Here is a 24,437-nt window from a genome sequence, read left to right on the forward strand (position 1 = left end):
TTAAACTGTTTATGTGCCTTAAGTTTATTTGCTTGAACTGATATAAAACATATAATAGAAAATAAAGCAACAAATACAATGCAACAACAAGCAATCACACATAACAACAATATAATATGGAGTTCACCCAAATCTCTTGGGCTACATCTCCTTGAGCTCTAGTCAACTCAACTAGGATCTCTGGGATTATGGCAAAGTCCTTTTACAAGCTCCATGCTCAACTCCATTGGTTTACACTGAACACAATGGGCTTAGAACACCATCTTATCCCTGGCTCTGAAGTTCTCTGGCTTTCTAGCTCTGGCTCTTACTCTGGCTCTCGACTCTGGCTCTGGCTCTGGCTATAGCTCTAGCTCTTAGCTTTGGCTCATGGCTCTGGTTGTGGCTCTTAGGCTCTGGCTTCTTTGAGCTCTCTCTCTCAGCCTCTGCGTGCCTCTGTGGTCCACTTGACCTCCAAATGACTCTCGAAAACCTTCCAACGGCCTTTTTCAGTCCTCTAGCTCCCTCGGTGACCTTTAGCTACCTTCAACACTTATTCTCTCTGTGTTTTTATCATGCATCGGTTACAGTCCTCCATCATTGAAGAACTCAACTGTTTCCTCACAAGAATTCGTTTACAAATGGAAAAGAACAGGCAGGCAGGAAAACCCGGTCGTTTTGCCTTCCTCTGGCCGTGTCAGCCAAATAACGGAAATACACAGGAAACGCACGCAAAACACATCATGGGCCTTTAGCCCGGACTTCAAATATTATGGAATCAGCCCTATAAACCTATCGGGTCCATCCAAATATCACTTATCACTATCGCTTAGGCGGGAGGTCTAAAAACCTCAATACATAGGAAATACAAAGAAATCCCGTAAATCTGGACTTCAAAAGTTATGAAATCGGGTCTATAATCCCTTTCGAGTGCACCATCCATCATAATATCGCAATCGCATCATTGCATGGCCAAATGGCCAAAAACCCATTTACACGAGAAATACATTGAAAATCTGAATTTCTGGATTTCAAATATTATGCAATCGAGCTTATAATTTCCATCGGGTCCGTCCCTTATCGCTTATCACAATCGCAATCGCGTTAGCCCTGCTATCGAGGATCGCTAATCACCGATTTAATCTAGACTATTGATCTCTTTTCCTGATCTGATGGCTGATATCGCACATCGCATATCGCTATCACATTGGCCTAAGGGTCTTCCCTTTGGTCATGCTGATCATCGATTCGCCGATCAGATCCTGACCGTTGATCCGCGGTCGCTAATCCGACTGTTGACATTCCATTTCGGGCGCATAACTTGCATGGCATTTAACTGCTCAAAAAAGTGGTTTCCTCTCTCCTCCGTAGTGCCACACATCACTCAGTGTATGGAATCAGGCGGAGCTCATTCAATACTGCTTACTGCTCGAGGCCCACCCGAAATACCACTTATGGCCTTCCTTTCGGAATTCAAAAGTTTTACTTGTTTGATTTATAAATCTGTTGGGTCCGCTAAAGGGTCTTTGCACCTGTTTTCCCTTTGTTTATTGTGATGCGATAAAATAATGTGAGGTGATGGGTTTTAAGGGTTTTTATGTTAAAAAAAACATTTTACCTTAAGTCCCATTTATAGAAGAATTTGCCTCCTTTTCAAAGGACAAAGACAAGGTTCTTTTTGCGATAACTTCTTCATCCGAAGTCCATTTTAGCCCATTCAAGTTGCAGTAGATTCAAAATGAAAAGATCTATGCAATGGGACTATTTCCAAGAGCATCCTTGGACTTTCATTTTCCTCTGTGAAGAACACTTTAGACTTAGAAGTCTATTCAAGATCCATTTTCGATCATTCAGGGCGCACGAGAAACTGCTTACCACCTACAAAAACCCGCTCCATCATTCCGCACGTTTTTCCGCGATAAGATCTCCACTGCTCATCCTCTGTTAATCATGTTCGTCCATCTATTAACTTAACCTCTTGCGATAAGATCTCCGCAATTCATCTTCCAATTAGTCTTGTGCGTCCATCTATTAACTTAACCTCCCGTGATAAGATCTCCGCCATTCATCTTCCGATTAGTATTTTCATCCATATATTCACTTAACCTCCTGCGATAAGATCTCCACCATTCATCTTCCATTATTCCTATTCATACATCTATTCACTTAATCCCCTGCGATAAGATCTCCGCCGCTCATCTTTCATTCATTCTGTTCGTTGATTTATTCACTTAATTTCTACGATAAGATCTTTGCCGCTCATCCTCCGTTAATCCTATTCGTCCATCCATTCATGTAGTCTCCTGCGATACGATCTCTGCTGCTCATCTTCCTTTTCACTGCTACTTCATTACATCTTCCTTTTGTTGATTTCGATCTTTGCTTGCTCTTCAGCTTGACTCCTTGCATGCTTGATTTTACCAAAAAAAACAAAAACGTGAGAATAGATTTAGTTTAGTTTCCTTGCTTACACATTAGTTTGGTTTGATGCTCTTTACTTCTGTAACTTAGATAGCAACATTAGGTTAGTGTTGATTTAGCAATTCTTCTTAGCATCGTTGTTTAAATGGTGAATTAGGACATGGTGTGATTTAACATTACCTGTTGTTTTCTTCATTACTGCAGTAGAATAGCTCTCTTAGAGTAGATTTTCTCTTCTTCCATCAAAGAATCAAGCTTCTTTTGACTCTATAGAAGTATGGATTGGAAACCCTGGGATCTCTTGCCAGATGAACAAGCGACAACAGGAAGGACCTTCCCTTCCACTTGTGCATATAGCACTGTCACCTCCAAGTTTGTATGAACCCTGGGTTGATAAGTAAAGTTGGTAGCCCAGGAGTTGTAGCATCCTTTCCGCAATACTGGTGCTCATCAATTTCAACTGTTTGGCGCTTGGTTTTAGTAATTGGTGGTGGTCGAAGGCTCCCAATTAGCTTTTTTTCATTTGGAAGGAAGGCTCTGTAGGTTGGTCTCTTCAGACGCAGATGGTCTCCTCAGTCTAATGTCATGATCCACCCGAGTATGTAATTTATTTTACCCCTCCTCTTCATTTGCGGTCTATTTCTTATTCTATTGTCTCTCGGATCTTAAGAGACAACTTTCATAATATGGTATCTGCAAGGAAAGGAACCTAGGTCATGAAAAATGGAAAGCTTCCACAATATTGTCCTATATTTTGTCTGCTTTTTATGTGACTATATCTATTCTCTTTGGCATTATATTATCTCGCATAGGAATGTAATACATTTCTCTATGTTATGAAACTAACTCACAAAATAGAAGAATGAATAGATCAACGACTTCAAAAAAATCCTCTTTGATGGGGACCTCCTTTACATTACACAAATGAACAATTCTTCGATGATACAAATGAAAAGGCCTCCTTTCTATATATAGGAGTCTAAGGGGTCACAATATAATCAAAGCCGACATAACAATAATATTGTAAGGAATAATAATAACAATAGTGGGCTTCTATGAGGCACAATATTAACAATATGGGTACTACATGGTCACAATAATACAATAAGGGGGTTGCACTAATAACAATAATAGTCTACACTAGTAGTATAGGGACCTAACATGCCTCTATCCTTCAAAAAAGTGTTGTCCTCAACACTTGAGTAGTTCTGGATGCTTCTGTATAAAATTCTCATCCTCCCTTGTGGAACCTTCAGTTGGTAAGTTCTTCCACTTGATGAGGTACTCTGAAATTGATCTATTTCGTAGCTATCGAGTTCTTGTTTCCATGACTTCTTCAGGTTTTAATATGATTTTTCCTTCCTCGTCAAGTTCCAGTAATATTATTTGAACTAGGAGCTTGTCGCCTATAACCTTATTTAAGCATGAAATATTGAAAATTGGGCGCACTTGGGAAGATGCAGGAAGCTCCAATTTATATGCCATAGTACCAACCTTTTGCAACACCTTGTAAGGACCATAATTATACTTTGGTGATAATTTATTATCCTTCTTAGCTTGCTTGAGGGAAATTTGTTTATATTGTTGTAGCCGTAAAAGTACCTAGTCGCCTACATCAAAACTTCTTTTGCTATGATGCTGATCTGCTTGTTGTTTCATTCGATTCTGCATGAAAGTGAGGTTATCCTTTTTCTTCTTGATATGTTCTTCTATCTTGAGAGTTTTAGGAGTGGTAATTCCTGCCAATGCATTACAAGATATGGTTGGATTCATTTATTCTTTCTTTGGGGTTGGTTCATGTTGTATTTCCTCCTCTTGTGATGTTTCTTATTCCTTTTCTCCCTCCTCTTAACAAACTATGTAGAATAATTTATTCTTAGCATACTTATGAAATTTAGTGTATTTATTATCACAACTATAACAAAGACATTTTTCTCTTTTTTATTCTAATTGTTGTGGCAACAACACTTCCATCTTTATAGTTATGAGTGATACGCTTCCTTGTTGCCATAATTTTTCTTGCCAACCAGAATACCTTCTCCAATGAATCAGGTTCCCAAAGGCGAACCTCATGTTGGATGTTATCCTTTAAAGTCCCTATGAAGACTTCAATCCTATGCTTCTCTGGAATATAATTAACACTTATATTCAATTTTTGGAAGTCCTCAATGTGCTCTACCATTGAACCCTTTTGTTTGAGATTTATCAATTGGCTAAAGAAGGTGTTGCTCTTCGTATCCTCATAATGTGATATCATTTCCTCCATAAAAATGGACCAAGTGACAATTTTTTTACGAGAGAAAAGCCATCGATACCGTAGAAACTGATTGGGTTCTAAATATAAAGTTGCAATACATACCTTTTGTGTGTTTTGCACATTATGTAGATCAAAATATTGCTCCATCTGTAGTATCCATGTTACGAGATCCTTGCCATCAAACTTCATCATATATATCTTTGGAATATGGTGGGCCTTCAATCCAATGTTAGATTCTATGAAATCATGATTAACATCTCTTTTGTTCTCATCATGAGTTTCCTCTACTACCTTCTCGCCATTAGGAAGCCTTTCTCGTAGCAACTTTGTCCCACCTTCCTTCAAACCTTCCATGTCTTTATTTAAATCTTCCATGTTTCCTTTCAATTTTTCTTATATACCATCAATATTAGCTTCCATTCCATATATAAAATCATTTATCTTAGCTTCAATCACATTATTCAAATCATCCATCCAAGTTTGCTTACTAGTTGTTTCTATTTTCTTGATTCGAGTCATTCTTTTTCTTTCTTTTAGGAGCTCGATATTGAAACTATTGAAACTATTTAATTTTAGATCTCCAAGTTCTAAAATTGCATCATATGGTAGATCTTTGAGTCTTCTTTCCAACCCCACAATTCTGATCACAATTGGATTCTTCAAGAAATAGTTATGCCTAATCTCCCACAATGACCTTATTATAGACTGGTTTAGTAGAGAAAACTTGTATGAAGTGTCACGTGTCACTGTTTTGACCTTCATACCTGAAAACAATAACCAACAAACTACAGTCCATTCTCTTTCTGTCACATTTTATAAAATTTGAATCCAATACTTGGAGAGAAAGTTATGACGATTTTCTGAAGGTCACTTGTTTGAGATGGAATTTGGGAACCTGCAAAAACCCTAACTTCCTCAGCTCATATCTCCAAAAATATATGAAATTTGGACATGAGGTTCATAAAGAAGTGGGTGCAAATGGGGTTTAATTTAATCTTCTAAAGATTCGTATAAACAAAGTTATGCTGAAAATTCCACGATGACCTATTTGAAGCAACGAAACCTTAGAATCCAAAGCTCTGATAAAATGTTATGAAACTATCTCATAAAATAAAAAATAAATAGACCAACGACTTCAAAATAAGACTCTTCAAGGGGGAAACCTCCTTTAAATTACACAAATGAACAATTCTTCGATGATACAAATGACAAGACTTCCTTTCTATATATAGGAGTCTAAGGGGCTACAATATAATTAGAGTCCACATAACAATAATATTGTAAGGGCACAATAATAACAATAGTGGGCTTATATGTGGCACAATAATAAAAATATGGGGACTATATGGGAACGATAATACAATAAGGGGGTTGCACTAATAACAATAAGGGGCTACACTAGTAGCATAGGGACCTAACACTCTGGTTTGGAGTTATATGGTTGATACATGTTTAATCGTCTATGTTGGATATTTAATTGAACTGATTTTTCTAAGAGTGGGAAGGATTCAAAACCTCCTATGTTTGATTCCTTTCATCTTTCTTTCAGGTTTGGCTAAAATCGGGCTCGGGGATCCGGTGTGTGTTGCCTTTTTCCTTGGGTGGCATACCCGTCCTGTCTTGCCTTTGTGTGTGGTCTCAATTGGGTTCAGGGAGACGGGATATGATGTCTCATGTCATGGATGGTAGACTTATTAAACTCCAGGTTTATTTGACAGGTTCAGGCCCAATGTTAGCTGCAAATTACCTTTATGTTGTGATAATGTGTCAGGTCCTCATGGTCATTGGAATTGTCAAGACCCCAAGTGGATAGGTTGCATCAGGTTTGTGTTTTGTCCAGTGTGTCTCAAAGCTTTCGTCATCTCTATTGTTTAGATGAAAATCATTATGGCTCGCCCAACCTCCAATGCCAATTCTTTAGGCAGTGGTGGTCATAGTCGGGGGATACAAGTGGGGCAGTGGGGAGGTAATAGCCCAATCTAGGCCCGATAACTGTGAGGTTGCAGTTGTAAAATGTGAGGTTGCTCTGTTAAAACTGATCCTGGCTTCCAAGAAATTCAAAAAGAATTTCAACTCATACAACTCCAAATTCAGCAGGAGAATGTCATCTCAGCCACAATGAAAAACACATTTTGTGTCTTCCTCAGTCTGAATTACCGAGTTCAAGTGCAAAGGACCCAACTCTAGTGGAGTTCTCTGATGAATAGCAGTATGATTTCCTATAGGTTATCCCTTTTTTGTTTAATTTTCTATGATGTATATGATGACTAGGCTATTATGTTATAGTTATTTCATGTGTAGATGGTTTCTAGACATTCAGTCCTACAAGGCACTATTAGACAGACTCAAACTATATCGTTTTTTGATGGAATATAATGTTGTTCGGTGGCCAAAAAAACCTTGTTTCCCAATGGGCCGGTTGAGGCTTTTGAACTCCTTGATTATGATTGTAACCTGATTTTGCTAAAAATGAATGAATGAAAAGGTCCTCCCAAGATTACAAAAAAAATATAGTTTATATATTATTTACAATGTATATAATGTAATATTATTATAATATTTATTTACAATTAGTATGGAAATGGCCAACTTATTTAATGTAGTTATGTGCTAGGTTAAGTGGAGGATGTGTCAACGTGCAAAGCTAAATGTGAAATGCAAAGTGATGTGGCAACCGAAGGAGCCACATGACTAGTGTCGTCATGAAAGGTAACAATTAGGTAGACAAAATGAAAATCACAATGACCATAATGAGGGATATGCCAAAACATGATCCAAACAGAAAAAGATCCAAAGCCAATCAATAAATATCAAAAGAATCATGAATAATTAACATGCCAACAAAGAAGGGATTTTTCAAAATGGAGGGTAAAAGGACAAAAACAGTCAAAAACCTAATACAAGCAAGGAATAACATTAACCAAATTCAATAAAGGGTCCCCATATATTTTTGAAAATATATGGGGGGGTTGTTGCCATAACACCACAAAACTTGGAGAATAGGTAGCTTAGTCCCTAAGCTTGATGCTTAGGCCCTTAAATCACCAAAAATCACCCTCCTTAAAATTTTGCTGCAAGCCCTAGATTTTCGCCCTAGCATTAAAAGGACCAATTCTAAGAGAGAACACCGACAAAATTTAGGATTGATCACCAATGACTTGGACTAACACTTTGTACTTTAGGCATATGGAGTCAAGGATGAGATAGATAAACTAGATCGTTTCTAAGAAGGCTTAAAATTGATGCCCTAGGTATCAACTTTTAAAATTTACCCACTTCAAAAGAAACTGCATTTTGACGGTGAGATTAAAGATTTCCTCCACTAGGAACATTCATTACATGTTTTACAATGAATAACATATGCAATACTCAACTAGGTAGCATTTCAAAATTATTTTTCAACAATTAAGGCACAAAATAACATAACCTAGGCACAATTATTCCATACATTAGAGATTCTAAAGATAGAAAATATTTAATAATAAGAATTTAAAAGACAACATGTAGTATATCCATTCATTATCCAAAGAAGTAGCTCCAAAGACAATAAAAAATAGCTTCCAAATATCGAAATGCATCCAATAAATCTCCAATAGCTAAGAAGGTACAAGTGTGAAATTCTTCTAATGAGTTGAATTTTCCAAGTACTAATGATGAGAGACTAAATGAAGTCTCTCATATTTATACATGTCCAATCAAGTCTAATTTTAGCATAAATCCCATTTTAGTTGTCAAATGGAGGGAAAAAACTAATTGTGGTTACAAACCGACAACATAGCAAATGTGAAATCATAAAAGTTAACCCAAGTACAAGAGGGTCGAAATGTTGACGTCATCTCTGCATGAGCCTCTCAAAGGCATTCATTGAGCTCTCTTGGTGCTGAACTGAGTCAAAAGGTCTCCAAAAATCATCCTCTAGGGGTTGGCCCCTATATATCCATGCAAATCATCATGTGGACCCCAATTTTATGTTTGGGGAACAAAATGGGTCTCGTGGGTCTTTCGATGATAGAATAGCTTGGATCTGCTACAACATTGAGGGCTTGGAGAATGTTGCTAGCCCTCCCATATCTCAAAGGGTGGGATAAACCTCATCTAGGATTCAGATCAGATGCCAAACCATGTGTATAATGCTAATTTTGTTGGGGCATGTTGGTCCAAGTGCATCATCTCATGAATAATATGGGGAAAAGTGTAGATTATTGTGGTGCTTTAGGTGTCCACATATTGGGAATATAGATGTGAGGAGGGAGAAATTGTGGTTACCTGAGTTATGCCAACCTTTTATTTTCCACCCATTTTATTTTCCTTTTTCCTTTTCTTGATATTTCTTTGTATTACTGCTCACAAAGCCAAGAAATGAGAGCATGTTGTGAATGATGTAAAATGGTTACTACGCCCTTAAGGTGGGGGAGTTCATCGCCCACCATGGGTTGGGATGTGCACGGGTTCCTTAATGATGTGAGGGGCACTCATGGGCCCTAGGAACCAGGATGATGGCCATAATGATAAGGGGTAGAGCTCATGTTTTCATTTTTCCCATGTGTTATATTAAATGTCTCGACAATTTTTTTCATTTTGTGATCTTATTCTTATTTTCATTATTGCTTGGGGAATGTTGACCACTCAAGTGTCAACTAGAAGATTGTCAAAGACCCTAAATGTAGAGTACATTCTTTCATGGTTAGAGTAGTCAGAAGTCTAGAAGATCATCATCATCTTTCAACAAATTGTCAGAGTTATGTAATCCAAATTTTGCACCCTTCTGGGTCATAATGTAAAAATGATTCTAGTATCTTTATAAAACCATGTAACACATCTAGGTATCTTATGATTTTTTCTAGAGAGTTTCACTCTAGGGAGTTTTTTTTCCTTAGCTAATTATTTGTGTTTCCCAAACATCAAATAATTGGTTAAGTTTTTCTCCCAAACATACCCCAAAGCTAGAGTGGGGCTTGATGGTGAAGTCTTAAGTGAGTCCTAGTGTATAGAGTTGATGTAAAATGCCATACTAGATCATGTCTAAAGTCTCACAGAATTTGGTTGTGTCTAAGTGTCTAATTTTAATTATTAAAATTTCCCATTGGTTGGGATTTTAATAATTATTTTGATGTAAATTGTAAAATGTAATGTCTATAGAAGTTGAAGGGGGTATGAGTAATCAAAATTAGACCTCAACACCTCAACTTTCTATCTAGACACTTTGAGGGTTGAAAATTATGTCTATCCCCTCAAAAAGTTATTATTTTATTTTTCTAGCAAAAAATGACAAATAATTAGCTGGAAATTGATAATAAAAAAATTAAAATGAGTAAAAATTAAAATTTTCTCTACGTACAAAATAATTAAAAAAGGTTATGGACTTTCCTGAGGAAGGAATCAAGGAAAAGGTTGAGGAATATCCATGTGTTAAGCAAGGAAAAATCCCAAAAAAAATCGTTGGTCCATAAAAGGAATTGTCTTGAACGATTTTTTTTTTGGGTCCAAGGTGATTAAGTTGAATGGGAATATTTCAAGGAGAAAAATTGGAAAAAATATTTTTTGGACTCAAATCAACTCCACCTCCAAGGAAATCAATTTTTTTCCTCTAGATCAAGGGATGAGATTATTTTTACATGGATCAAGTTCTTAACTAGCCGTTTTTTTTCCTGGGATCAAGTCAAATTTGTGCAACTCATTGGACCTAGCCATTTTCATTTGGAGAGGGATCTAGTGTTGGCATTATGTTTCAAGTGTTGTCCTTGATGGCAACTCACTCAGAGGTTGGTACAGGTGCTCAGAGGTTGGTACAGGTGATGGCAACTTGATCAGAGGACAGATCTCAGTACAGCAGGACAAGAAAGAGATATACGCAGGTTCAGCAAGGAGAATCCGCGTGTACACGCAGGTTGGCTTCAGTAAAAGCGCGTACATGTGAAAAGTACCTTTGGTCCGTGGTAGTTAGACCTTGGAAGTTGTGCCTATGGTTTTTGGACCATAATGTCTCGACGGACGTGTTGATCCCTAGTTTCGAGGTTGATGGTATTGTGTTTCTATGGTTTTGGCTCTTGGTATTGAACAAGGCCTAAGGCTATATAAGGAGAAGCTCACTAGGCAAAGATATGGATTGTGAGTGGCTGACGCAGTGAGAGGATCTGGTATTGCTGGTTATCTGTTCGGGACACTTGGTAAGGGTCGCATCTGACAGCAAAGGAAGAAGTAATCATTTCTAGATCTGCACGCGGGTTGCCTTTGGAGAAAGCGCGTATACACGCGGTTTTGGTACAGTAAAGTAGCGTATGCATGATAAGGGTTGATATTTCAGGTTGTTGTTTATTCTGGTGGTTGTTGCAGAGTTCTAGATTCTGGTTTGGGTTCTGTGTTCTTGATGACAGGGTTTCAGTGATTCGGTATTGGGTTGTTTAATGAATTATGATGCAAGTATAAGTTGATGATTGTATTGCGGTAATGTTTGCTTTGTACTCTTGGATCCAGTCTGAAAATTGATGAAACGTGGTCCCTGAAGGTTGTAGGGTCAGTACCTACGTACTAGTAAATGGATCAGCTAGTACAAGAGCTGAGGGGGTTGTAGCTCCCTTCCAGAAGTAGTTGGAAAACGAAAGAGAGGGTTGTAGCCCTCTGCAGGTTGTAGCCTGCATACTGGTAAAGGACTGCACCAGTATATTGTAAAAGAAGTTTCTCATTAAAGAAGAAAGAGACGAATTGCAGCAGGTGGTTTTCACCCACATTGGGTTTCCACCTTATATCATGGTGTTCATGTGTGTGGCTCTTGTGTGATGTTCTGTTCTGTTATACTGCACCTGTTTACTGCTAAATTGCTTAATAATGTTCTGATGCATTTACTGAAGATAAGATTAACTGAATCATAAGATATCTGCATATACGCTAGTTGCTTTAGACACAGTCGCGTGTACACGCGGGTTCACTTAACTGAAGTCGCGTATATGTTTCTGAGTATGAAATTGAAAAGGTTTTATTGATCTGATAATACTGATTCACCCCCCCTCTCAGTATTATTTCCAACAATTGGTATCGGAGCAGGTCCTTCAGAGGAAGCTTGATCGCTTGAAGGAAAAGATCCATCAAAATGGCTAATCCAGAAAGAGAGGCACACATCAGGCCACCAGTCTTTGACGGGAACAATTTTACTCACTGGAAGATAAGAACCACTGCATATCTACAGTCTCTTGGAGCAGAAGTTTGGGGACTCATAGAAGGAGGATACAAATTCCCATCAGCAACTCCTACAGATCCAGCAGAGAAAAAGCAATATGAGCTCAATGCCAAAGTAGTTAATGTCCTATTGAGTACTTTGACTCAATCAGAATTTATGAAGATCATGCATCTCAAATCAGCTAAGGAAATATGGGACAAAATCGTTACAAGCTACGAAGGAGATGATCAGGTAAAAATAGCGAAGCTTCAAACTCTCAGAATCCGGTATGAAACTCTTAAGATGCGAAGTAATGAAAGCGTAGCTAATTATTTCCTGCGTATGGATGAGATTGTGAATTGTATGAGGGATCTGGGTGAAGAATTTGAGGAAGTTGTCTTAGTTCAAAAGGTTTTGAGATCTCTGTCTACTAAATTTGATTCTAAAGTATCTGCCATAGAAGAAAAGGAGAATGTGCGAAAAATTACCATGTCACAGCTTCACGGGATCTTAACTGCTTTTGAAATGCGACTAGAGGTACCACCAGAGGCCGCATTCGAAGTGTCAGAGGAAGAAGATGAGGTAAATTTTGTCAAGAATCTTGAACGGGGAACTGGACGGTTCAAAGATAAGCTGCCTTTCAAATGTTTTCTATGTGGTAGAGTTGGTCACTATGCTGCTAGATGTCCTCATAACAAAGAAAGGATATATGAAGAAGATGGTAGAAGCTATTATTCCCATATTAAAAGTTCATTTAATGATAGTGAAGATATTAGAAGTCTCATGGCGCACAAGAAGAAGAATGCTTCATCCAATGATAGCGACGATATTAAAAGTCTCATGGCACATGAAGAGAAGAATGCAGAAACTGAAGAAGCTGCCAAATTAAAAGAACTATTGGAAACAGAAACCAGGGTAAGGGAAAAATTGCAGGATATAGCAAAAGATCAGAGCACAACTATTCAGAGACTTGAATCAAAGATCCTCTCTCTAAAAGAAGATCTTGAAGATCAAGAACATGAAGTGATCAAACTAAAGCGACAAGTAGAAGAAGGGAGAAAAGTTGAAGAAGACCTAAGGAAGCAGTATCTGAAAAAGGAAGAACAACATCAAGTTGAGGTAAATATCTTGAAAGGTAAACTAGAAGAAAAGGATAAGCTTTTACGATTTCAAGATAGTTCTAAAGTCTTGGATGATATTCTTAATAGTCAAAGATCTCCTGCTATCAAGACTGGTCTTGGTTTTCATGAATATGTTGAAGGTGAATCTAGTTCACAAGGTGAGACAAGAAACTCTAATGAGAAATCTGAAATGCTCAAGGAACAACCAAGAAAAGAAATTCCTCAAGGAAGATCCTTTACTCCTAACTATGGACGTGATAGACGATTATTTCCTCCGCTGAATAAAGTTGAATGTTATGTATGTCATAATCTTGGACATGTTGCAGCCAGATGCAGAAGTAGAATGGTTCAAGAAAGATCATCTCATCCCAGGTATTTCAGAGGGTATTGCTTTGCCTGTAATGCATATGGACACAAAGCAATTGATTGTGATAGAAGGAACATGAAAAATATAAGGTGTTATACATGCAACAACTATGGGCATAAAGCAAGGGAATGCAGAAGCAGATTTCAAAATTCAAGACAAAGGGACCATACATCATCACAGTTGCAGGAATTGAAGAAGACAGAGACAGAAAGGTGTGGGATAACTCAGTCAGCTGACATAACAGACACAGGGGAATCTGAAAGTGATGAAATTCAGTATTCCATCCTGCATACGCTGATATAATGAATACAAGTCGCGTATATACGCGAGTTACAGGCTGCAAAGTCGCGTATATGAAGAAAGGGCAGCAGAACAGACCCAGGTTCAGTCATGGTTGGCTCAGGCTCAGGGGGAGCAGAACAGACTCAGGAAATGGTTCAGACATGGTTGGCTCACACTCAGGGGGAGAATATTCTTCAAATAATTCATTGTTGGCACTATGGTTAGAAGTTGATGATACATCTTGTTGTTTGATCAAAGGAATGATATTGCAGGCTGATGCTTATGATACAGATCTGAATGGCTGGTCTTAGAACTTGCATCTGCTCAAGGGGAGCGTGGATAGATTGGTACACTTTGGCATATACAAAGGGGGAGCCAAATCAGAAACTTCAGCATGTACTCAGGGGGAGTATGGACAGCAGTATGGACAGTAGAAGGTATACCAAAGAAGAGCATATCTTGGTACGCCCTTTGCCCTTGATGTCAAAGGGGGAGAGTGACTTGGTGTGGTGGTTGCCATCAAGTCCAAAGGGGGAGATTGTTGGCATTATGTTTCAAGTGTTGTCCTTGATGGCAACTCACTCAGAGGTTGGTACAGGTGCTCAGAGGTTGGTACAGGTGATGGCAACTTGATCAGAGGACAGATCTCAGTACAGCAGGACAAGAAAGAGATATACGCAGGTTCAGCAAGGAGAATCCGCGTGTACACGCAGGTTGGCTTCAGTAAAAGCGCGTACATGTGAAAAGTACCTTTGGTCCATGGTAGTTAGACCTTGGAAGTTGTGCCTATGGTTTTTGGACCATAATGTCTCGACGGACGTGTTGATCCCTAGTTTTGAGGTTGATGGTATTGTGTTTCTATGGTTTTGGCTCTTGGTATTGAACAAGGCCTAAGGCTATATAAGGAGAAGCTCACTAGGCAAAGATATGGATTGTGAGTGGCTGACGCAGTGAGAGGATCTGGTATTGCTGGTTATCTGTTCGGGATGCTTGGTAAGGGTCGCATCTGACAGCAAAGGAAGAAGTAATCATTTCTAGATCTGCACGCGGGTTGCCTTTGGAGAAAGCGCGTATACACGCGGTTTTGGTACAGTGAAGTAGCGTATGCATGATAAGGGTTGATATTTCAGGTTGTTGTTTATTCTGGTGGTTGTTGCAGAGTTCTAGATTCTGGTTTGGGTTCTGTGTTCTTGATGACAGGGTTTCAGTGATTCGGTATTGGGTTGTTTAATGAATTATGATGCAAGTATAAGTTGATGATTGTATTGCGGTAATGTTTGCTTTGTACTCTTGGATCCAGTCTGAAAATTGATGAAACGTGGTCCCTGAAGGTTGTAGGGTCAGCACCTACGTACTAGTAAATGGATCAGCTAGTACAAGAGCTGAGGGGGTTGTAGCTCCCTTCCAGAAGTAGTTGGAAAACGAAAGAGAGGGTTGTAGCCCTCTGCAGGTTGTAGCCTGCATACTGGTAAAGGACTGCACCAATATATTGTAAAAGAAGTTTCTCATTAAAGAAGAAAGAGACGAATTGCAGCAGGTGGTTTTCACCCACATTGGGTTTCCACCTTATATCATGGTGTTCATGTGTGTGGCTCTTGTGTGATGTTCTGTTCTGTTATACTGCACCTGTTTACTGCTAAATTGCTTAATAATGTTCTGATGCATTTACTGAAGATAAGATTAACTGAATCATAAGATATCTGCATATACGCTAGTTGCTTTAGACACAGTCGCGTGTACACGCGGGTTCACTTAACTGAAGTCGCGTATATGTTTCTGAGTATGAAATTGAAAAGGTTTTATTGATCTGATAATACTGATTCACCCCCCCTCTCAGTATTATTTCCAACATCTAGATCTCTCATCTTTTCTATAAATTGAGCTCAAAGCGCCTCATTGTAAGAGATTGTAATCAAGCCCTTAGCTAAGGAAGCACTATTGGATTTATAATATTTTCTTCAGTAATAAAAGAAATTTTTTGGGGGCAAAGCGATGGTGTTATTCTTTAGTCGATTATGGTAATGTCATTATGATCTATTGTGCTTAATATTCAACTAATGTTTTAACATGTTATTCCCGTTTTCCTCTTGGATTTATTGGTGTACAGTTATCTCGCGTCAATATTTGGATTGGGGAAACACTTTAGATTGAGAATATCTAGTGGTCTATTGTTTGAACCACTAGACTTCCTTCTCACTATGCCATCTAATCCCTGTGGATCTAACAAATTTTTTGTGAATGTGTTTAGAAATTATCTTATTTGATCAAAACTTGGGAACTTGGGGACATATTGAAATTGTAGCAAGGAATGGATTCTTTGACTTGTGCCTTATTCAAAGATCTAATTCGAATTTAGTATCATAGATACTTGAGTTAGATGTCATTTAGCATGTGTGATGTGGCCTATCACTAAATTATTGTTAATTAATTCAAGTTAGATGGATTTGAGTGATTTGTATACTAGTTGATAGCCAAAATTTAGCTATCTAGTGGAGTTAATCTCTAGCGTATGTCAGTTAACTGATCTCTAGTTCTAGAATAGAGATGTGACTTGATTTTGTGAGTTTAGTTGAGTAGTTTGACTTTTGTTAACTCAAATGACTCAGTTAACTAGTTGCAGCTACTAAATTTGGCCTAGTAGGTCATGTAATTTGAATTGCTTATTGATATTGAATGAAGGCACAAAAATATATTTATTCATTGTACATAGGTTTTTTGTAGAGGCTTGAGAAGCAATCAAAGAAATTTCTCTTGGGAATTGCATAAGGAAATCGGATAAATTCATATTTTTTAGGGGCATAATTGAGCTAGGAAATAAGAGTTCCTAGTAGGCCTTATTTGCCTAAGTGTTGGGAAAGTCTTGTAGAGAGTTGATCAGTATTGTAGGAAGCTCCAAGCTCAAAGCAATTTATTTGTAATAGATCAGATTACTCAGTTGATTTAATACAAGCAAGAAGGGTTTTTCCCAGTTGGGTTTCCTAGATAAATATTGTGTTCTATGTGTGATTGTGTTTCTATTCATTGTTTTCTTTCTGCAGAATTTTGGTAGAGAAATCTTGTGTCTTTTTCATATTAGTTTGCTCTCATTAGAAATTGCAAGGTTTCAAGGATTTTCTACATGGTATCAGAGCTGAAAACAAGATAGAGACCAAGTTAGAGACCAAGATAGAGATCAAGATCCTTTTATCCCCTACCCTTAAAAATAGACATCTTTACTGCGTTAGCTATATTGAATGAGGGAAGTGGATGTGGAGGTGGAGGTGGAGGTGTAGGTGTAGGTGTATGAGGTTGAGGTGAGGGCGGAGATGGAGTGGTTGGATGGGGAATCCAAGAAGTGCCTTGATTATCTATCTATGATGCACCTCTAGACATGCTATGGTTTCTTCTTTCTTCTTCGCTTTCTGATTCACCCTATAATGGATTGTAAATAGCTTTAGCAAAATTATCGTAGTCTATTCTGAATCTTTTTCCGCTCTGCATAGATCCAATCTTGTTTCTTTTAAACATCAATCTTCTTGCATGCACAATACACCCTTTTCACGTAACAACATCTTAATCCAAAGCTTTAAGAAATTCAAATACTTACCTCTTAGACCCTTGAAAAATCAGCGCTCAGCTTCATTGTAGGAAAACGATGTGTCAATTGTGAATTCCGTAATAATGCCTCTGAGAACACTATCAATCCAGTAATCAACAACTGTTGTGATCTTATTTTCAGTTTCCTTGGGTCACTTAATCATCTCTGGGGTCCACGTAGTAGGCTTGTCGTGCTTCCAACTGGTCCTTTGTCTAGCTAGTTTTGAAAGCCACTCATGTAGCTCGTTAGCGAATGATGTAAAAAAAACTCGTGATGTTTTTGTATATATATACCTCTACAACCACCTTTCTGTTGACAAACATGAATTTCTATTCTCTTTCGCTACGAATTCATGCAACTTCAGATCGACCCAATCTTGAATATTTTTTCTGGTCGGATGCCACATCACATATCCCTCAGACAAATCCTTGTCTTCACAATGGAACCATTTGTTGGCTTGAGGGGCTCAGACCCAAGTTCAGAGTTAGTTGCGCTAACAAACAAAACCCTATACCACTGGCCCTTTTGGCAACGACCTGCTCGTGCAGACCGCAATCTCACCCAAGGCAATGTTGGGGGATGATGGAAATAGGTTTCCCCATCCAGAAGGATATGGAGTGTGGATCTTGGCTTAGTCTTAGACTACTTCTACGTTACAAGATCTTACTTATTATTATACCAAATCTGATCTATTCATACAAAAAGACTACTCGCAAATCTAAACTATATCTATTATGCATAAATCAATGGATCTTAACTGTAATTAACTGTAACTACATTTAGCTATGAATTCTGATCTTATATTTATTGTGCAACACAAAAGTAAACAATAATCACATAAATTAAAGTACAAAAGTTAAGCACATAGATCTTCCTTCAAAATATTCTTTATTAACTTCAAATTTTCATAGTTACAATATTCTTACCCTGCGCACACTGCTGCAGGGGCTTGTGCACACAACTGCAGACTTACTAAGGTCTCCACACACATAGTTGCTGGAGCCTTCCCATTCACTCTAATATAGAAAGATATATCAATACAAAATAAAACAATCAAAATATGATGAATTATGCCTTTGACTTACTAAGACAACCCTTTATATATCTTTTTCCGTTACAATACCATGGTCTACAAACCATGGGTGGAACTTAAAATATTTAAATTAATCCCATCCCTTTACAAAATAAGGGGCTTTGACTTGCCCTAAATCCCCTATGACTCTAGAAACATTGCGTGAAGCACTTTCCACTCCTCAAAATGCAGGTTCTTTACAAAACTTTGACCTAGGGGGACCCTACCCAATAGAGCTCCAAAAATGAACTGACAAAAGGTTACCAACTAATCCTCAAAAGTGTTTTTATGAATGAGGCCAATATTTTCTTCATTTTCCATTATTTTCCTTCATTTTCCTCCTCGCATGCAACATGTGACCTCTCACCTCCCTTTTCTCCTTATTTCCATTAGTTTCATAAATAAATGTGCCAAAAATTCCAGTTTTCCTTTCTAAAGCCTTAGTCATTTCCTTTTCCAATTTCCTTAGCCATTAATAACCAAATATACACCCACACCAAGATTTATTTCCCAACATTCAACTTGGAATAAGTGTCCCATCAGCAGTGGAATAATTTTCCCTTTTTTTTTTAACTTTTATTCCATGGAATTTTCACTAGGGTTGTTACATTGCCCTCCCCCTTAGGGGAACACCGTCCTCGGTGTTCGAAAATGCTTATAACCACAAGAATGTTGTAAGAAAAATATACTACTGATGGAGCTTTATAACTTAGCTCGATGTAATATTTACAATGATCAACCTTCTAAGAAGCAAACCAACATGAATGCATAACAACATAACTCATAATGACATGACACCCATACGACTTATTGGAGCTTCATAACATATCTCATGGTGGTATTTACATCCATATACATATGTACATATAAAAAACATCACCAAACATATACCAAAACATACACCAAGACATATACCAAAACACCATACAAAAATTCCATACCAAAACACCATGCCAAAACTATTTTGCCTCAACTGGAAAACAAGGAAGGATACATAGCCCGCATATAATTCCTCATCTCCCATGCAGCTTCATCGGGCCCAAACTATTGCCATTGCGGTTTAACTTGCTCGATTGCTCAGTTCTAGAGCATGAGCGCCTTTTTTTGCAATATACATTGAGGCTTCGACTGGAATTCTCCATCTGGTCCCACCTACAATACTGACCAGTAAATCACATGATCAACATCCTTAACATACTTATTAAGTAATGAAACATGGAAAACATCATGGACTTTTAATGTCGGAGGTAGTGCAAGTCGATATGCTACTGGCCCAATCCTCTCAATAATATTGAAGGGTCCACAAAACCGTAGTGTCAGCCTGGCACATGATCCAATTCTTAGAGATATTCTTTAGTTTGATGTGAAAGTACACTTATTCTCCAACTTGGAACTCCTTGAACAACCTGTTCCGATCTGCATAGCTCTTCTACCTATCTCGTGCTGCCTTTATATTCTTCTTTATAACCTGCATTTACTATTCCTTGTCCGCCAACATGTCCATTTTGATCAACACCCTGTTAACTAGATCACTCCGACTGATGGGAGTATTGCAACTTTGCCCATACCATGCCTCAAACGGACTCATCTTCAAATATTCATGATATGCATTGCTGTAAGCGAACTATACTAGTGGAAGATACTCTTCCCACTTTCGCTACTGATGCATCACATACATCCTCAATATGTCCTCCAATATCCTATTGACCCTCTCTGTCTGTCCATCTATTTGTAGATGATAAGCTATACTGAAAGGGAAAATCGGTGACCAAACCTGCAAACAACTTCTTCCAAAACTTGGAAGTGAACTTTGCACCCCCGTCTAACACGAACTTCTTTGGAACACCATGTAATCTTACCACATCTATGATGAATACCTGTGCTACATGGCTAGCTGAGAACGTAGACTTCACTAGGATGAAGTGTGCAACCTTTGCCAATGTGTCCACAACAACCATGATGGAATCATGTTGTGTCACTATCCTCGGCAACCCTGTGATGAAGTCTATGGAAATGACCTCCCATTTCCATTCTGGAATCACAAGCGGTTGTAGAAGCCCACCTGGATGTTTACTCTCTGCCTTCACACGCTGAAAATAAAAACACCTAGCCACAAAATCTACTACATCCCTCTTTAGTTTCGGCAATAATAAAATCTCTTCACTGCGGTAAGTGTCTTCTAATAACTTGGGTGACCCAACTATGGTTTCACATGAAACTCCCTTAAGATCACCTTCTTGAGTTCACTATTGTCTGTCACATATATCCTATCTCTGAATATGACCAATCAGTTTGTTGTAAGGAAATAGTCCACATCTTGTGCACCTGCACCTGCGCCTATACTTATACCTGTACTTGTACACGTACATATACTGTCACCTATACCTATACTTGTATTACCACCTGTATATGTACATGTACCTATATTGTCACCTGTACCTAACATGTATTACCACCTATACCTGTACCTATACTATGTTGCAACCTGTGCATAATCTCTATATATCTGACATCCTTTTGACCTTCCTGTAAGATCCTATCATGTAACTCTATGTCATAGGAGCTCATAGCTACTAAGTGATTTACCTGTATTCGCCTTTTAAGAGCATCTGCCACTCGGTTCTCTTTGCCTTTGATCACTCATCAATGTAAAATCCTGCCTAGAAGATAGTGTCTCCACATCTTTAATGCATGTGTAATCACTGCCAACTCAAGACCATGTGTAGGATAGTTTTTCTCGTGCTCATTTAGTTTCCATGACTCATATCATACCACCTGTCCATCCTACATAAGGACTCCACCAAGTCCTTTCTTGCAAGCATCTGTGCATACTACAAACTCTTTGTTCGGATCTGCAATCTTTAACACTGGTGCATGTGTCAACAACTACTTAAGCTGCTTAAAACTAGCCTCACACTCCTTTTTCCATTCGAACTTCTTACCTTTCCTCTGCAATGATGTGATTAGATAAGAAATCTACAAGAATCTCCTGATGAACCTCCTATAATAACTTGCCAACCCCATGAAAGATCTCGCCTCATCCACATTCTTATGAGCTACCCACTCCATTATGGCCCTTATCTTTTCTGGATCTGCAATGCCCTCCTTGGAGGCAACATGTCGCAAGTAGTGTACCTCAGTCTAAAAGAAACTACACTTGCTGAGCTTAGCATACAATTGATGCTCTCTCAACAACCTCAACAATATTGCTAAATGCTCGACATGCTCTTCCTAATTTTTAGAATATACCAATATGTCATCAATGAACACAAAAACAAATTTATCCAAGTATGGACACAACACACTATTCATCAAGTACATAAATGTAGTTGGAGCATATTTTAAGCCAAATGGAGTTACAACAAACTCATAATGCCCAAACCTGGTCCGAAAAGTTTTCTTGTAAATGAACTCCTCTTTTATGCATACCTAATGATATCCGGATCTCAGATCAATCTTCGAGAACACTTCTTCTCCCTTTAACTAATCAAACAAGTCATCAATCCTCGGCAACTAATACTTGTTCTTGATGGTCACTTTGTTCAACTGCCTGTAGTCACTGCACAATTTGAGAGTACCATCTTTCTTCTTTACAAACAAAACCGGTGCACCCTATGGTGATACACTTGGCCTAATGTACCCCTTGTCCAACATTTCCTTCAATTGTAGCTTCAACTCTACCAACTCAGGTATGCTCATCTTGTAAGGTGCTTTTGATGTTGGAGTTGCCCCTGGCACCAACTCAATAGAAAAGTCTACTTCCCTGTGAGGTGGAAACTCTGTAATGTCCTCAGGAATTTCTTTCCTTGGTTGTTGATGGGATTGACCTCTCATCTCCTTGTTGAGCATTTTCGATTTTACATTAGAGTCCCTTGTCTTACTTTGTGAACTAGATTCTCCTTTAACAGATTCATGAAAACCAAGACCCATTTTGATAGCAGGAGACCTTTGACTACTAAGAATATCACCCAAGATCTTAGTACTATCTTGAAATCGTAAGAGCTTATCCTTTTCTTCTAAGCTATCTTTAAGAATATTTACCTCAACCTGATGTTGCTCCTCCTTTTCATGATACTGCTTCTTCATGTTTTCTTCAGCTTTTCTTCTTTCTTCCAACTGATGTCTTAGTTCAAGAACTTTGTTTTCTTGTTTCTCAAGAGCTTGGAGTAGTTCTTTATTCTGCCTTTTTGATTCTTCAAGATCTTCCTTTAGCGAGAGGATCGTAGCTTCAAGACTTTCATAGTAACTAGATCTGTCTTTGAGTTTCTTGATTGTTGTGCTCCTTTCATTGACTTCATTTCTTAATGATGTCACTTCATCTTGCAACTTTTAACATTGATCTTCCTTGTCCTTGAATAACTTCCTTACCTTGTTTCCTTCCTCTAGTTGAGCTTTTAGTTTGGTAGCTTCTTCTTTGAAGGCACATTCCCTTTTGTTCAATAGATCTTGTTGATCTCTAATTTTGTCTGTAAGCCTTTTAAATTCTGCCTCTATTTGATATCTTTCTTGCTCACCCATAAGAGCAAATTCAGTTGTTTCGCTATCACTTTCATCATCTTCAAAAGGATGGATAAATGTATCACCAGAGTATAACAAATTCATACCTGCTAGTTCTTTTTCTTGTTCATCTTCATTCTGAAGTGATTCTAAATCTGAAGTGCTTCTTCCACATATTCCCCAATCGATTCTCCCACTGTCATAGCTCTTCTGAGATGTCTTCTTCTTCTTAGGCGCTTTCTTCTTAAGCTTCTTTCCCATTGATCTACGGATCTCCTTCAAGCGATCAAGCTTCTACCAAAGGACTTGCTCTGATACCAATTGTTGGAAATAATACTGGGGGGGGGGGGGGGTGAATCAGTATTATTTAAATCAATAAAACTTTTTCATTTCCATATTAAGATTGATATACGCTACTTCAGTTAAGGCAAATTGCGTGTATACGCAACTGTGTGTAATGCAACAAGCGTATATCCAGTAAACTTATGATTCAGTTAGTTGATCCTTAATGAGTGCATCAGAAAATTATTAACCATATGAACAGTAAACATGAGTAGTAAAATAGAATAGATCATCACACACAAGAAGCACACATGAACACCATGATGTAAGGTGGAAACCCAATGTGGGTGGAAACCCAATGTGGGTGAAAACCACCTGCTGCAAGTCATCTCAATCTTCTTTTTAATAAGAAACTTCTTTATACAATAGTTCTGTACTGGTGTAGTCTTATACCAGTACACAGGCTTCTACCTGTAGAAGGCTACAACCTTCTCTCGTTCTCCAGACTCTCCTGGAAGGGAGCTGCAACCCCTTAGCTCTTGTACTAGCCAATCCATTTACTAGTACGTAGGTGCCGGCCTACTGAATGCTGCAACCTTCACTCGTTTTCCAGCTGCTACTGGAAGAGAGTTGCCACCCCCTTAGCTCTTGTACTCGCTGATGTGCTAGTACGTAGGTGCCAACCTACAGAAGGCTACAACCTTCTCTTTCTTCCTCCAGGTACCACGTTTCATGAATTTTCAGAATGGATACTCCTGAATCACAACACCAGAATCTGAAAGGCCACGTTTCATCCAATTTTCATACTGGACCCATCAACAGCATTGAAGCACAAAATCAATCAATACTGCAAAACACCCATCAACTACACCTGCATCATCAATCTCTGAAACACTGAAACCCTGTCAACAACACAATCACCAAAACACAGAACAGACAACAGAACTCTGCAACAATAACCAGATCCAACTGTAACTTCAAATATCATGTCTCATAATGTATACGCTACTATGATGAATCAAACTAGTGTACGTACATGCTTTCACCAAAGCCACTACGCGTACAAATATGCAAATATTTACTCATAATTTTTACAGCTGTTCTAGACATCAGTCAGACCCAGATCATAACATTAATACAATAAAACATGCATCAATAATTCAGATCTGGTCTATCCATAATCAAACCATATAATGATAAACATTCCAAGCCTTAAGATCTCGATCCATCGTTCATCATCATTCACATGGGTGCATCCTTGGTTTAGATCAATCACAGCCTCACAAACCCATAACCAGCATACTAGATCTCACACTTCATAAGATATTCATCACTTCTCAAAATTGCCTTTGCCTAATGATCTTCTTCTCCTTTTATAGTCTTAGGCCTTACTCAATACCATGGTCCAAAATCATTTAGAACCAATACT

This window comes from Pinus tabuliformis, chromosome 5_2, assembly GCF_031772625.1.
Source record: "Pinus tabuliformis cultivar Carrire ecotype Pingquan chromosome 5_2, CPIR1, whole genome shotgun sequence".
In the NCBI taxonomy this organism is placed as follows: Eukaryota; Viridiplantae; Streptophyta; class Pinopsida; order Pinales; family Pinaceae; genus Pinus; species Pinus tabuliformis.